We start from the raw sequence: 14,505 nt of genomic DNA, 5'->3' as shown, positions 1-14,505 counted from the left end.
GGATATGTATTTATATGTTTTTCCGAAGTGCAGGATTTTCTGGTGACATAGGTCCTCACTGATAACTTTCTCTTAAGTTTTCTTATTGAATTAACAGAACTAGAAATTAGAATGATAGTCTGGAAGTTAAGCCTCATAGCTCAGCCACTAAATACACATCTCTAGTTACCCAGGGCATGGAAAGATTGCCCAGGTAGCCATTCTGCTCATACCTAGGGATATTTTAGAGAAACAATGAAACTTAGGATCCCAGTTAGGTGACTGTTCTCTAGGGTAGGTTATTACACAGCACTGATCTAGTAACTAGAAAGTTACAAAATATGTTTTCAGGATTCTTTTGATGAAGGCTGTGTAAGGTGGGCTGATACTTACTGTCTAGCCCTAAATGGAAACATCATGATCACATAATATGAACTTCTTGACTGGGTAGCTTTTTTTTTTTTTTCTTTTAACCAGGAATTGAACCCAGGAGCACTTAACCACTGAGCCACATCCCCAACTTTTTTTATTTTTTATTTGAGACAGGGTCTCACTAAGTTGGTTAGGGCCTTGATAAGTTGCTGAGGCTGGCCTTGAACCTACTATCCTCCTGCCTCAACCTCTAAGTCACTGGGATTACAGGCATGCACCACTGCACCTGGGTCTCCCTTTCTTATTAAGGACCACATGGTTATTGCTTTTGCTTAGTTCTTCAGAGTCACATTTTATACAAGATCTGGCCAGGAAAAAAATAATTCTCATTAGAAGAAAGAAGTAGAAGAAAGAAAATGTTGGTTCCAGCATCTTTTTCTCAGTGAGCTCTCATTTAACTGATAAAAATGGTGGAAGCCAATCCCCTTTCTATAGTATAACTTTGTATCTATAAACCTCTTACAGAGCTCCCATAAAAAGTAGGAACTACAGATCTAATTAGATAAAATGTGTGTATCTAATTAGAAAAAAAAATGAAATGTATACTGTAAGTTTCCACCAATACAAAAAAAAAGTTTATTAGAAGTGTTATTTTTACAGGCAATGTTTGATTATATATGAATAATTCAGTTATTATGAGGTAAGGGAACATCCACATTTGCATTAAAATTTTGGTCTTTCTATCTCTTTTAGTATTGTTTGGCTGCTACTATCCCCTGCTCTTTAGCATCATGGTATCATAGGTTAGGACTTTTGGGTCAAATACACATAAATACATAGGCTGAATGGGTTTTATATGGATATTGATATAACTTTATTCAGAATGCCTTTTGAGCATCCTTAGCAATTTTACTGTTTGAATTCTGGCAATACACAAGAACTGTCTTCGATAACCAAGAGAGAAAGACCGTGTTCACACAGAAGGAAAGGAAATCTGAAGAACTCCATGGGGTCAACAATGTATCTGGATTGCCCCTCTGCTTCCTTCTCTTAGTTTGACCCATGGTCTGTTTTACATCCTGGCTTTTTATTTTGAAACCTGGTTTAGCAATTTTCTTTTTCTTTTTTAAATATTTTTTTAGTTGTTGATAGACCTTTTTTATTTATTCATATATGGTGCTGACAATCAAACCCAGTGCCTCACACATGCCAGGCAAGTGTGCTACCGCTGAGCCCCAGCTCCAGCCCTGGTTTAGCAATTTTCTTATGCACAGTTCCAAAATATGGACTATTTTAATTGATTCCCTAATTCATCCACCTATCAAAAAAAATTTTTTTTTTGGTATCAGGGATTGAACCCAGGAGCACTTAACCACTGAGCCACATTTTCAGCCCTTTTTATTTTTTATTTTGAGACAGGGTCTCACTAAGTTGCTTAGGGTCTCACTAACTTGCTGAGGCTGGCTTTGAACTTGCGATCCTCCTGCCACAGCCTCTGGAGTGGCTGGGATTTCAGGTGTGAGCTACCATGCCTGGCCCAACATTTTTATCACTATAGCACATAAGCTCCTCTTGCCCTTTTTAAGGCTGCAGTTGAATGGTGAGATAGCCACAGTGAAAATACAGTGTAAGAAGAGTGGGCTTTAGGGTTAGAAAGACTTAAAATCAAACCTAACTCTACCATTTATTAGCTGAGTGACTTGATTTAAATTACTAAACCTCAATGAGTTTTAGTTTCACTGTCAAGGAAAAGGAGTGTGGAAGGTATCTCTCAAGGTAGTTTTCAATGATTCTGGCATTCATGCTTTGTGTAATCTTCTTGCCTTCTTACCTGGACCTAGTGACTTGCTTCTAGCAAATAGAATATAGATGCTCCTCAATTTAAGACAAGATATGTCCTGATTAAATCCAACATAAGTTTAAAATATTTTAAGTTGAAAATGCTTATAATACACCTAAGCCACTGAACATCACAGTCTAGAAACACAGTACACTGTAGAAGATGAGTTGTATCTCCTGTTGGGTGTCTGACAGATTAGCAGCCAGATGCCACTGTCAGCATAGCAAGGGAGGATCCTACTGCATATCCCTAGCCCAGGAAAAGATAAAAATTCAAAATTTAAAGTATGGTTTCTGTCAAATGAGTATCACTTTCACTCCCATTGTAAAGTCAAAAATTGCAAGAGGAATCATCATAAGTTGGAGACCAGAGACACTGCAAAAGCATTGGGCTGTCACTTCCATGATAAGAATGACTTCCTTCTTGCCAGATTTACTCTATTGCATTCTTAGTTTACATGCTTTGATGAAACAAGCTGCTATTTACAAAGCCCTCTGTGGCAGGAAATGATGACCTCCAGACAATAGTCAGTGAGGAACTGAATCCTGCCAACAACTGGGAAGCAAATCCTTCCCTAGTCCTGCGTTGAGATGCCATAGCCCCAGCTGGCACCTTGATCATCATCCATAAGAGAACTTGAAGGAGAAGACCTAGCCAAGTCAGCCCAGATTCCAGGAACTGAGATAACAAATATTATTTAAAGCCACCAAGTTTCGGGGGGTCATTTGTTACATAGCAATAGATAACTAATACAATAGGAAAACATGTCCCTTGCAGACCTAGTGTGGGAATTGGAATGCAAATAAGGATCAGAAAGATGATGATAATGACAGGGGATTCCCAAATGAACATAAAGTAAGGCTTGGAATCTGACAGAAGTGCTTCTATTGTAAATGAAAATATTTTTAGTTCTTGAACCCCTGAGGAGTAAAAGAGATGTAGGCATGGGGAGCAGGGTATTGTGTTTCTCACAGGCCTAGACTGTCTGACTCTAATAGAAAGGAACTTGTATGCAAAAATGAAAGTGGCAGGTTTGTGAGATTCAGTGAACAAGAAAAGTTGCATGGGGTCCCAGGTGACAAAGTTGGAAAAAGAATTGGGAAGAGGGTTGTTCTCCCACTTTTGCTCAGATTGGAACATAGTTATCACTATGTTTGATATGATGGGTGAACAATAAGAAAGAGATCATAACAAAGAGCATAAGTGTTCTAGATTCTATAACCTTCTAAGAAGGGAAGCTGAGGACCTAAATCACCAGATGCCAATGAAATTGGGGTACAGGTGTCTTAAAGGATATGCCACATTTTGACAGGTAAGTAAATGAAAATATTCCAAACTGAGGGGACAGCACAGCAAAGATTCAGAGCTGTGAACAAAATCATTTTTTTAGGGAAAAACAAGTGAGTTTATGTGACCAGAGAATAGAGTACAAATTAGTTAACACATCCTGATCTGATTCCAATTGTCTCTAGAGCAATGATTCTCAAATGTTTTAGCATTAGTTTCCCTTTGTGCTCTTAAAAATTATTATCACCTCTAAGAGGTTTTGTTTATGTGAATAAAATCTTTTGGAAATATATCATGTTAGAAATTAAAACAGATAAGTGTTTAAATATTTAGTCTGCATTCATCTAAAGTAACAAAAATAAATACATTTTATGTTAACATAAATAACACATTTTTATGAAAAAATAAGCTATAAGTTATACTTATAATTTCTAAAACACAACCAACAGCTGAGAAGAGTGGCATTCTTTAACATTTTTAAAAGTCTTTTCTGTTTGCCTTAATAACAACTAAATTTTCATATTTGTTTCTGCATCAGTCTGTTACAATATCACACATCACATTGAATCCGGTAAACAGCACTATGCATTTGTGAGAGAATGGAAGTGAAAAGAGCAAATCATATTGTATTAGGAAAGTAGTTTTGATCTCCCAAGCCCTCTGAAAGAGTTTTGGGGCTTCCAGAGGTCCCTGGATCATACTCTGAAAATCAGTTTCCTAAAGCAAAAGCAGTAGCTATTACTGAGAAAAAAAGCCAGAGTTCACAAATGCACTGATGATGCTGATGATAGAACTAATGTGACCACTAACATTTACTGGGTTCTTTGCTTGTGCTAGTCTAAGCACTCACAAACATCTAAGATGTGGTTACAATTATCCTTCACAGATGTGGAAACTAAAGTCAAACCCTAAGTAACTTTCCCAAGTTTACACAGCTAGTTAGTAGTGGTGAAGTTAAACACAAATGCCAGAAGGATAGCTCCTAACCACTGTACTACCCAGCCTCTCTCCCAGGGACAAAGGCCTACAGTATAATTGACAAAGGCCTAAGTCAGCCCACTCACCCACCCCTTCTGCCTCCTCTCCTTGCCATTTCAGATTTCAATGCTCTTTTCTCTTTCCCTGCCTGGTTAGAGAACTCATGTTTCTTTTGACTCTGCAGTAAGTCCTTGTCTACTGCCCGTTGTTCATTATTCCCACCACTCCACAGAAACTGCTCTCTCTAAAGTCACCAGTGACCTTATAATGATCAGATTCAATGGCCACTTTTCAGTCCTCATTCTCCTTGCTCTTTGAGATATTCGGTATTATTAACCATTATCTTGTTTATTAAAATTCTCTCCCCTCTTGGTTACTCTGACACCAGATGCTTTCTGTCTTTTACCACCTATGCAATAATTTGTTTTCAGAAAAACCTTTATGGGGATCCTCTCCCTTGCCTGGCCCTTGAACATCTTCATTCCCCAGTGTTTGGTCTTAGGCCCTCCTTCTTCTCCTTCTGCATCTTCTTGGTCTTCCACACCATTCATTTCCATGACTTTAATTATTAAATATATACTGTTAAAACCCAAAATATTATTTACAGTCCAACTCTCTGTCATATGTCCCATGCACCTCAAATTCAACACGTCCAAATCCTCCACCTATCATCTCTCCCTTCAGATTGGTCCCTCTTCCTCTGGTCTCTGACCTGGGGAATTATAGCACCATCTTTTGTGAGAAGACACTTGGGAGTCATTCCAGATTTTTATGACATGCCTCATGATCCTACTGGATAACCTCTGAAAACTGTCTGAACTGTATCCTTTTTCCCTCTCCACTTCTGCTATCTTAGCTCAGGTCCTCCCCTTCCTGCCTAGATTATTGCACTAGCCTTGTTTTTCATTCCCATTCTCCTGGTTCTGGCTGCGGACAGTTCACCCACAGCAACCATAATGGCCACTCAACACAACTCTAGCAACCATGGTTATTTTTGTCTCCTGTATTACTGGGGGCCCCTGGAGCTGGGCAGCCCTGATGCTTTTGCTCTTCACTACTGTTGAATTTCATGGTTATTCCATAGCAAGGAACCACTTTGGTGAGTCCCCATATCCTTCAAGAAGCTTACACTTAAGCTATCCTTGTTGACTGGGTAACAAACTGTTTAAGCTGAATCGTGTGAATCAACAACCATTTTATAAGACTCATGGATTCTATGTATCAGAGATTTGAAAGGGGTATAGAAGGGATGGTTTGTCTCTTCTCTTTGATAACCAGAGCCTTCCTTGGAGGTGTCTCAGATGGTGAGATTTATACTGATCACAGCACCCAAGTAAGCCACTCTGTGTGGCTTAATTTCCTTGTAGCCTGATGGCCTTGGGGTAGAAAGATTTCTCATGTGGCACTTCAGAGTTCCAAGTGCAAATGCTCCATTGAACAAGGGGAAAGCTACAACACCATTTATGACAGACTCTGAATGGGTGCTAGGGACGACTCTCAGAGGTAGAGCCCTTGCCTATCATGTATAAGCAAGCCCCTGGGTTCAATCCCTAGCCACCCCCCCACACACACACACATACATGCACACATGCACAGCTGAGGGTCGCTTCCCAACATAGGCAAACATAAATACAGAGGAAATAATCCTATAAGCTTTCAAGCAGGAAAAAAAACAGATGACTTGAAAAGAAGTCAAACTGTGTTTCTGAAATGTCAGAAGAACAGACAGAACGATCCCCTCAGAGTAGAATTCAGAAATAGGTGCAAGGATACACTGGAATTTAATGTTTGATATATGGGTGCCTTTTCAAATCAGGGAGGGAAAAATTCCCTCCTGAACAGTCATCCAAGAGTTAGCTTCACATAGTAGCTATTGGAAAAGCAGAAGTTCTTCCAAACTCCATCTGATGCTATTTCCCTGAGTTGTCTGCTCTGCTTGTGCTCCTCCCAGCTCTAGTCCGGCCCATCTCCTCCACTCTACTCTGCTCTTAATCTCTGCCTGGGATTCCTGGACATGTGCCTCCCACAGATTCTGCTCCTTCAGTGTCCACATCACCATCAAACAAGTTTGCCCATGAGTGTAGTATTCAACTCTACTAAGGATTGGGAAAATTAAAGAAAATTACTATGTGGGTCAGGAGAACTTAAGATCTGAGTACCAAATATGATTTTCCCTCCAGAAAACACCTATGAGATTCATGTGAACAATGTTAATTGAAAGGTGCATGGATTTATTGAGTAACCCACTACATACCAGGCATAGTTCTAGGTACTGGGGATAGAATGATGTGGGAGATGGTGTTGTGCCCCCACCACAATATACCTTTGGTCCTTACCATTGTACTGCACTCCATCCCACTTCTAATTATAAGTATCTACATCTCTTTGCATGTTGACTCTCTTCAGAAGTCAGAACACAGCCTGCCTGTGAGCAAGTCGACTCATCAGGAAAGAATTAATACACCCTAAAAACAACCCTCAATTGGTGACCAATAGGAGTTGACACAGTACTACCCTTTATTTGTGGTAAACATTCCAAAACCCACAGTGGATTCCTAAAATCATGAATAATAGCAAACTCTATTCATACTGTGTTTTTTTCCCCTACACATACTTACCTATGATAACATTTAATTTATAAATTAGGTGCAGTGATAAACAATGACAGTAAAATAGAATAATTATAACAATATATTGTAATAAAATTAGCAGTATCACTACTTTTGTGCTTTGGAGCCATCATTAAGTAAAATAATAGTTAATTGAACACAAGCAATCCAATATCTTCATAGTCAATCAGATAGGCAAGACAGTTACTAAGTGGTGGGCAAGTGGCACATATAGAGTGAGCTGGATTCACATCCCAGGCAGGATGGAGTGAGATTTCATGCTATTTAAAACAATAAAAAATTTAAAACTTACAAATTGTTTTTTTTTTCTAGAATTTTCCATTTAATGATTTTTAACCACAGTTGACCACTGGTACGTAAAACCACAGAAAGCAAAACCACAGATTCAGAGAGGGAACCATTTTTTACTAATATCTCAGCAACGATACCCCTCACAGTATATTCTTTCAGGCCCAGTGTTTTCCTGCAGGACAGAGCCCTAGTTAACTACAATGGTAATTTGCTTGACAAGTTATCCTTTATTGACTGACTTATCTGTCTCACTTCCCCATTCTCTTACTGGTATCTCCTTTAATCATATTCCATATAAACATTCACAAGCAAATTTTTGCCTAAGGTCTGCTTCTTGGAAAACCCAAACACTTAAAATGTGTGTGTGTGTGTGTGTGTGTGTGTGTATATGTGTGTATTCATATATATATATATATATTTTTTTTCCTTCCTTCTTTCTTTCCTTTCCCTTTTCCTTCTGTCTCTACTAGGGCAATATTGAATCCTCAGGCACTCTACTACAGAATTACATCCCCAGCCCTTTCAAAAATTATTTTGATATAGAATCTGGCTAAGCTGCTGCTGAGGCTGGCCTCAAACTTGGGATTACAGGCCTGGCCATCATGCCTGGTTAAAACATATATATTAAAAAGAAGAAGAAGAAGAAGAAGAAGAAGAAAAGAAAGTCCTAACCTTATGGAAAAGATAAATTATAAATAAGTAAACAAATGAAGGTGTGATTTTAGGAAATTGGAAAAGTAGGGGACACAGAATGATTGGTGGGTATAAGGAGAAGGGATGCCATTTAGATTGGGTGGTCAAGGAGATCTTTTGATTTGAGGGAGGTGTGATTGAAGTGAGGGAGCAAGCCTTGGGAAGGTCTAGAGGAAGAATATTCTTGGCAAAGTCCCTAAAGCAAGAATGAGCTCCGCATAGTTTAGCAAGAAGGCCAGAAGGGCTCTTTCCACTTCTCCAACTACACTCATTCCCTTGGGATAGCCTCTAGTCCCATGGGCTTTGGTTCCAACCATGTGCTTCCAACTCCCATAATCATGTCTCCAGCTGTATCTCTTTTCTGGAATCCAGACTTATAAATCTAATTAACTGCCCTTCTCCATTTGTATGACTCAAACTTAACAGGTCCAAAATCCAAATGCTGATCTTTTCTGCATACTTTCCCCTCCCACTGAGATATCTTCCCCGGTCTCAGTAAATGGGCAAACTTCATTTTTCCAATCTCCCAGGCCAGAATTACTGGGGTCATCTTGGACTCCTCTCAATCATCTCTTACTTCCAATTTGGTAGCAAAATCCTATCAGTTCTGCTTGAAAATATCAGAACCACTCACTTCTCACTGCCTTTTCTGCTGCCACTGTGATCCAGAACAATCCAAAATATTGTTTCTTGCCTTTCTGGTCTTACTTACTCCTACTGCAACTTATTCCTAGGTAGGAGAAGAAATCTCTTTAAAAACGAAGTCAATTTATCTCATTCAAAGTAAAGCTAAAGTTCTTGCAATGGCCTACAAGACACCACACTGTCTACATTCCCACTTAGCATTTTTACCTCATTACGCACTATTCTCCTTCACTTCATTATAGCCATAAGAGTTTTAGCATTATTATTATTTCCTCAATTATGTCTATCTCAGGACCTTTATACTTGCTATTCTCTCTCCTTAGAATGTTCTACTCCAGTTAGCCATGAGGTTGACTCTTCCTTCAGATATTTGCTCCAATGTCACCTTCAGGTGATTTGCTCCTTACCCAGGGCCACTGCATATGGTTGTGTATCTGGCCAATGGGACAAATGGAGACTGAAATCCATTCTCAGTACATAATAAATGTTCTTGAATAAATAAACAAGTGACCAAAACAATGAACTTTTAAGTGAGACATACATAAGACTCATAATTTAGAGGGAAGGACATTTCTTAATTTCATCTCCAGCACTCTCAGAGCTTCACAGTATTATTCAGAGTGCCATTAGTTCCTTTCCCCTCCCTTGGATAACAGATTGTGCCCTATCTGCTTTGCTGGGAAAAAAAGAAGCCTAGTTCTCTCTGACCCTTCCTTAGTTGCAGTAAGACTTGGCTGAGACTGTGGAGATTGCTATACTGTTCTTATTGACTGGATTACATTCTCAGAACCATATCTTTCTATACAGGAACAGTAAAAATGGGTTTTATTGTCCCTCTTTCTTTAAAACAATATTTTTAGTTCTAGATGGATACAATATCTTTATTTTATCTATTTATTTTTATGTGGTGCTGAGGATAGAACCCAGTGACTCACAGAGCTACAACCCTAACCCTGTATTATCCCTCTTAAGAAATACAGTTGAGTTTTTGTGTTGTTTTGGTAGTGCTGAGAACTGAACCCAGGACCTCACACATACTAGGCAAGCACTAACACTCAGCCACAAAGAGAGGCTTTCAGTGGTGGAAGAGGCCAGGGAGGAAGATGTTATAATTAGTCACCCACAATGAACACGGCTGACCCTTCTGCAGTCAATCCCAGGGACAACCTGGAGCTCCAAGCTGCCACTAACCAGGACTCCTAGCTATTCCCCCACCCCACCCCCCTTTGAGAAAAAGTAAAAAGAAGATTTATTGCTTTGCTAGCAAAGGAGAAACACAGGGGACTCCTGTCCCAGAGGTTGTGATTCTGCCCATCAGCAGGAACGGAGGGCTATTAAAGAAGTGATTCAAAGGCTACATTCCATGGGTTCTCTGGAGTTGTAATTCACTTTTTAATTTGGGAGATAGTCCTTTCCAAGATCTTCTGGTACCATCCCCAAAGTCTGGATTACTTCCTTCCTATGGTGGGTTTATACTCAAGGACAGATAACTCTGCCTAGGGTTACGAAGAAAGATAATCCTGTTGCCTTGAGATGAGGGAGGGAGAGAGATTAGGGAGGAGCAGGGAAAGAGAAAGAAACGTGTCCACTTAAAAAATAAATTGCAGTGGCAGAGCAGCAAAGGCTATATTTAAAGCATAAGGTGGACCACTGTTATATTTCCCCACTGTCAATTCTATATTTCATTTCTATTGAAAAATGGACTATGATATCTCCAAGCTGCTTCCTGCTGAAAGAGGGTGAAGTTGGGGAAATCACCCAAAGTCCTTATTCTCTATCAGGTGGAGGGTGGACAGTTAAGGGCATTCAGCATCAGAGCAGTCCAGGGGTCCACGGTCCAGCCCTCTCTCTTGACCCTGTTTGCTGCAACATATAGCAAAAGTGTCCCTCCAGCTCTTGAAGCTTCTGTAGGGCCTTCTCCTCCCCATCTTCCCCCAACCCATGCCAAGAAAACTGGTCCCTGTCAAACCTGCTCCTCTCCTTTTTGGTCCTGGCAAGAATAGCTTTGGCATCTTGTCCTCCAAAGGAAATATACCTCAGATTCAGAGGTCACAACTTAGTGCTTCCTTCCTGGAGAACAGCTGGTGTTTGTTATCCAGAACCCCACCATGATCAATAAAGGAACCTGATCAAATGCCAATATCTAGTACCAGGCAGTCCCTCAGATTCAGGAAAGCAAATCCCAGGCTATCCAGGTACAGCCCAATCTCACCAACCCAATCTCATTCCTGGTACAAATCAAGCCATCACCACCCTGTTAGATATCCAGTCACAAGCCTGTTCCTCATCAAGCCAACCCCCATCCAAAAGTTGAGTACAGTCATCAATCCTGTGTAGAATCTGGCCAACTTGGTGAAGCTGACAGAGAGGGATGGTAAAATGATGCTCACCCTGCCCATCAACAACCTGTGAATGCCAGTGACGCTGGAGCCACCACTCAGCTCCTCTACCAAAAGATCCCCTCCCCTCCTGTCACTGTCTTAGACTAACAAGAAAGCCAGGAAAGAAGAGTCTTCCTGCCTCCCAACTGTCTGAGGTTGTGGCTGAGCAAATGGAGATGGTGTTAATCAAGACCATGATTGAGACCAGGGCAGACAACGTCACCAGGAAGAAAACAACCTGATTGTTCAGAGCTCTGGGAAGGCAGGCAGTCAGCTATGGTCTAGATGGTGCCCCCAAAGGCAGAGCAGCAGGAGATGGTGCAGATCCTCCAAGAGACTCTGCAGGGAGTGCAGACTGCACCCACTGCCCTCCCACCATCAGGCAAAAACCCTCCCAGAATTTTCAGATTCAGACTGCAGAGTCAGCGCCTACTCAGGGTTGCCACTTGCACACCTTCCGGTAAAGGTACAGTCAGTTCTTGTTCAGGATAGCCTCTTAGCAATAGCTGCATCCACCTCAACAACCATATGTAGCAGCCCTGCACACCAAGCTCCCTAGCTGAATGGGACCAGCAGAAAACAGTTGGATTCAATTCTCCCAAAAGAGAATCCCTACTACAGATTGAGCCTGTTGGGAGAGTCATCATTCTGAACACACCACAGCAGCTGCCCAGGCAATGCAGACCATCAATATTAACCAAGTCCAAGTCCAGGGCATGCTGTCACCATCACCAACACTAGCCAGACAGCAGCAATTATAAGTGCAGAATGTTTCTGGAAACAACTTGACCATCAGTGAGCTAAGCCCCAACTAGATCCAGCTGCAGATGGAGGAGGTCCTAGCCAGAGATGCCCCACCTGGGGAGAAGTGCTATATGGCCTACATGAGTCCCAATTGCAAAGATGGGGAGAAGAGGTCTGGAGACAGGGCCAGAAAAAGCATGTGTCCATATCCCTGACTGTGGCAAGACTTTTCTGAAAGCATCCCTGCTGCAGGCCCACGGGCAACTACACACCAGAAAGCTGCTCTTGCTCTGCAAATAGTTCTTCTATGGAAAGAAGTTCACATGGAGAGACAAGCTCCAGAGGTACACTCTCATCCACACAGAAGACAAACAGTTTTGAGTGCACCCAGGGTCAGAAAAGCTTCATGAAAAGTGACTACCTTGCCAAGCATTACAAGATCCACCTGTCCCAAAGAACTTATAAGGCCAACTGAGACAGAAGCTGCAATCCTTTATCTGTCCTACCTGGGCCCCTGGCAGATAGGTGCCCATGGCTGCCTTTAGCCCTACTCCTGATATGTGGCTGCAGACCCATAGGAAGGGACTCTGCTCACTATGCTCTCCTTCTCCTAAGCCCGGCTCCAACCGGTCCTTCCCTTTTCATCACTAGCTCCCAGCCTGTCTAGACCATGGACACTGGCCATGCCCAATGAGACGTTCTAAACCAGGATGCATGGGAACCCTTATTTTCAAAGAAAAACATGCATTTTGTTCCATCAAGGAGCAAATCTGAGCTCCCCTCTCATCCTCACTCCCTACCCCCAACACTTCCAGCACTGTGGGAGTCCCATCCTGCCTGGCCCACCCCAACTCCTATGCCTCTCTGCCCCCAAACACAACCACTAAGGATGCCCATAGGCCCTGCACCCAACTCCCCATTGGCACCCACCTCTGCAGAGGCTCAGGAGGTGCCTCCACACCACTGCCCAGCCCTGTCAGGGTGCTCCTCCAGACACTCCAATTTCTTATTTGAAAAGTCAAATACCTATGAACCCTCCCCATTCCTCATTTTTTCTTATGGAGAATGCTGCCTTATGTTCTCTACTTGGGATGATGAACGTTGTATATTGTGTGTGCTTTAAAGAAGTTTTATTTAATTGCTCTCTTCTTCCTTTCCATGGAAGTTCCCTCCCTCATGACTGCTTTCTGTTTACACCAAACTGTGGCAATGATGAGCACGTGATTTTTTTTTTTTCTCTAGCAATTCTCTTTGCTAAGTGGCACGATATTTCAACTCATATCTGGATTCACATAAAAACATCTCCATCCAAGCTGGGTGCAGGGGCCCATGCCTATAATCCCAGCGACTCAGGAAGCTGAGAAAGGAGGATCACAAGTTCAAAGCCAGCCTCAGCAACTTAGCAAGGCCCTAAGCAACTTAATGAGACCCTGTCTCAAAAAATAAAAATTATTTTTATTTTATTTTATTTTATTTTTATTTTTTGGGTACTGGGGATTGAACTCAGGGGCACTCAAACACTGAGCCACATCCCCAACCCTATTTTGTATTTCATTTAGAGACAGGGTCTCACTGAGTTGCTTGGCACCTCGCCTTTGCTGAGGCTGGCTTTGAACTCCTGATCCTCCTGCCTCAGCCTACTGAGTTGAATTACTGGGAATACAGGTGTGCACAACTGCACCCGGCTAAACTCTGATTATTTTTATACTTAAAAGAAAAATATTGAAACTGAAATAAAAGAAAACTTAGTGAATGTAAATATCAATTAGAGAGAGATTTCTCAGAATAAAAACAAAAGTTATAAATCACAAAAGAGTGAGCTGGGCACAGTGGTGCACTTAAGAATCCCAGATCTCGGTTACTTGGGAGATTGAGGCAGGAGAATCACTTAAGACCAGCCTGGGCAACATAGTGCTCTGCCTCGAAAGAAAGAAAGAAAGAAAGAAAGAAAGAAAGAAAGAAAGAAAGAAAGAAAGAAAGAAAGAAAGAAAGAAAGAAAGAAAGAACAGATAAGTTTGCACTATATAAGAATTTTTAAAAACTTCTATGTGAGCATTTATGAATAAATACAGATGGGGAAAACTACAAAGAAAAATGAGAGAATTATTAGCAAAAATTTTACATAATAGTTACTTTCTTGGGGGAAAAGTAATCCCACAATTTTAGTTCTTTAGATTATCCTAAGGAAGGAAAAATACACTTTTCTAAAGATATATTTGCAAGGATATTCACTTCCATGTTTTCATATTGGAAATAAATAAATGTTTATTGATAGAGAACTGGTTAAATAAATTGTGACATACAATCTATGAAATAACACAATCAATGGGATTCAACACCCATATTAAATGATAGTCTAGATATATTAGCATGAAATATGTACACAGATGGTGTGATAGCACATGCCTATAATCCCAGTGGCTCAGGAGACTGAGACAGGAGGATGCAAGTTCAAAGCCAGGATCAGCAATTTAGCAAAGCCCCAAGTAATTTAGGGAGACCCTATCTCAAAAATAAAAAGGGGATATGGCTCAGTGGTTAAGCACCCCTGGGTTCAATCTCTGGTACAAAAAAAAAAAAGGCCACAATATTTTTCAAATGTGAAAAAAGATTAAAGAACATCATGTGTACAATAGTTTCATCTGCATGTGTGTGTGTGTGTATG

General features: G+C 40.9%; 1 pseudogene; it reads left to right on the top strand.

Annotated features, from left to right (window-relative positions):
* The first annotated feature begins 9,840 nt into the window (after window positions 1–9,840).
* LOC113194163 (transcription factor Sp2-like) lies at window positions 9,841–12,315 on the top strand (annotated as a pseudogene).
* The last annotated feature ends 2,190 nt before the right edge of the window (window positions 12,316–14,505 follow it).

This window comes from Urocitellus parryii, chromosome 12 (assembly GCF_045843805.1).
Source record: "Urocitellus parryii isolate mUroPar1 chromosome 12, mUroPar1.hap1, whole genome shotgun sequence".
Taxonomy (NCBI): domain Eukaryota; kingdom Metazoa; phylum Chordata; class Mammalia; order Rodentia; family Sciuridae; genus Urocitellus; species Urocitellus parryii.
Note: the sequence above shows the minus strand (reverse complement) of the source record. Positions and strands in the feature narration are given on the sequence as shown.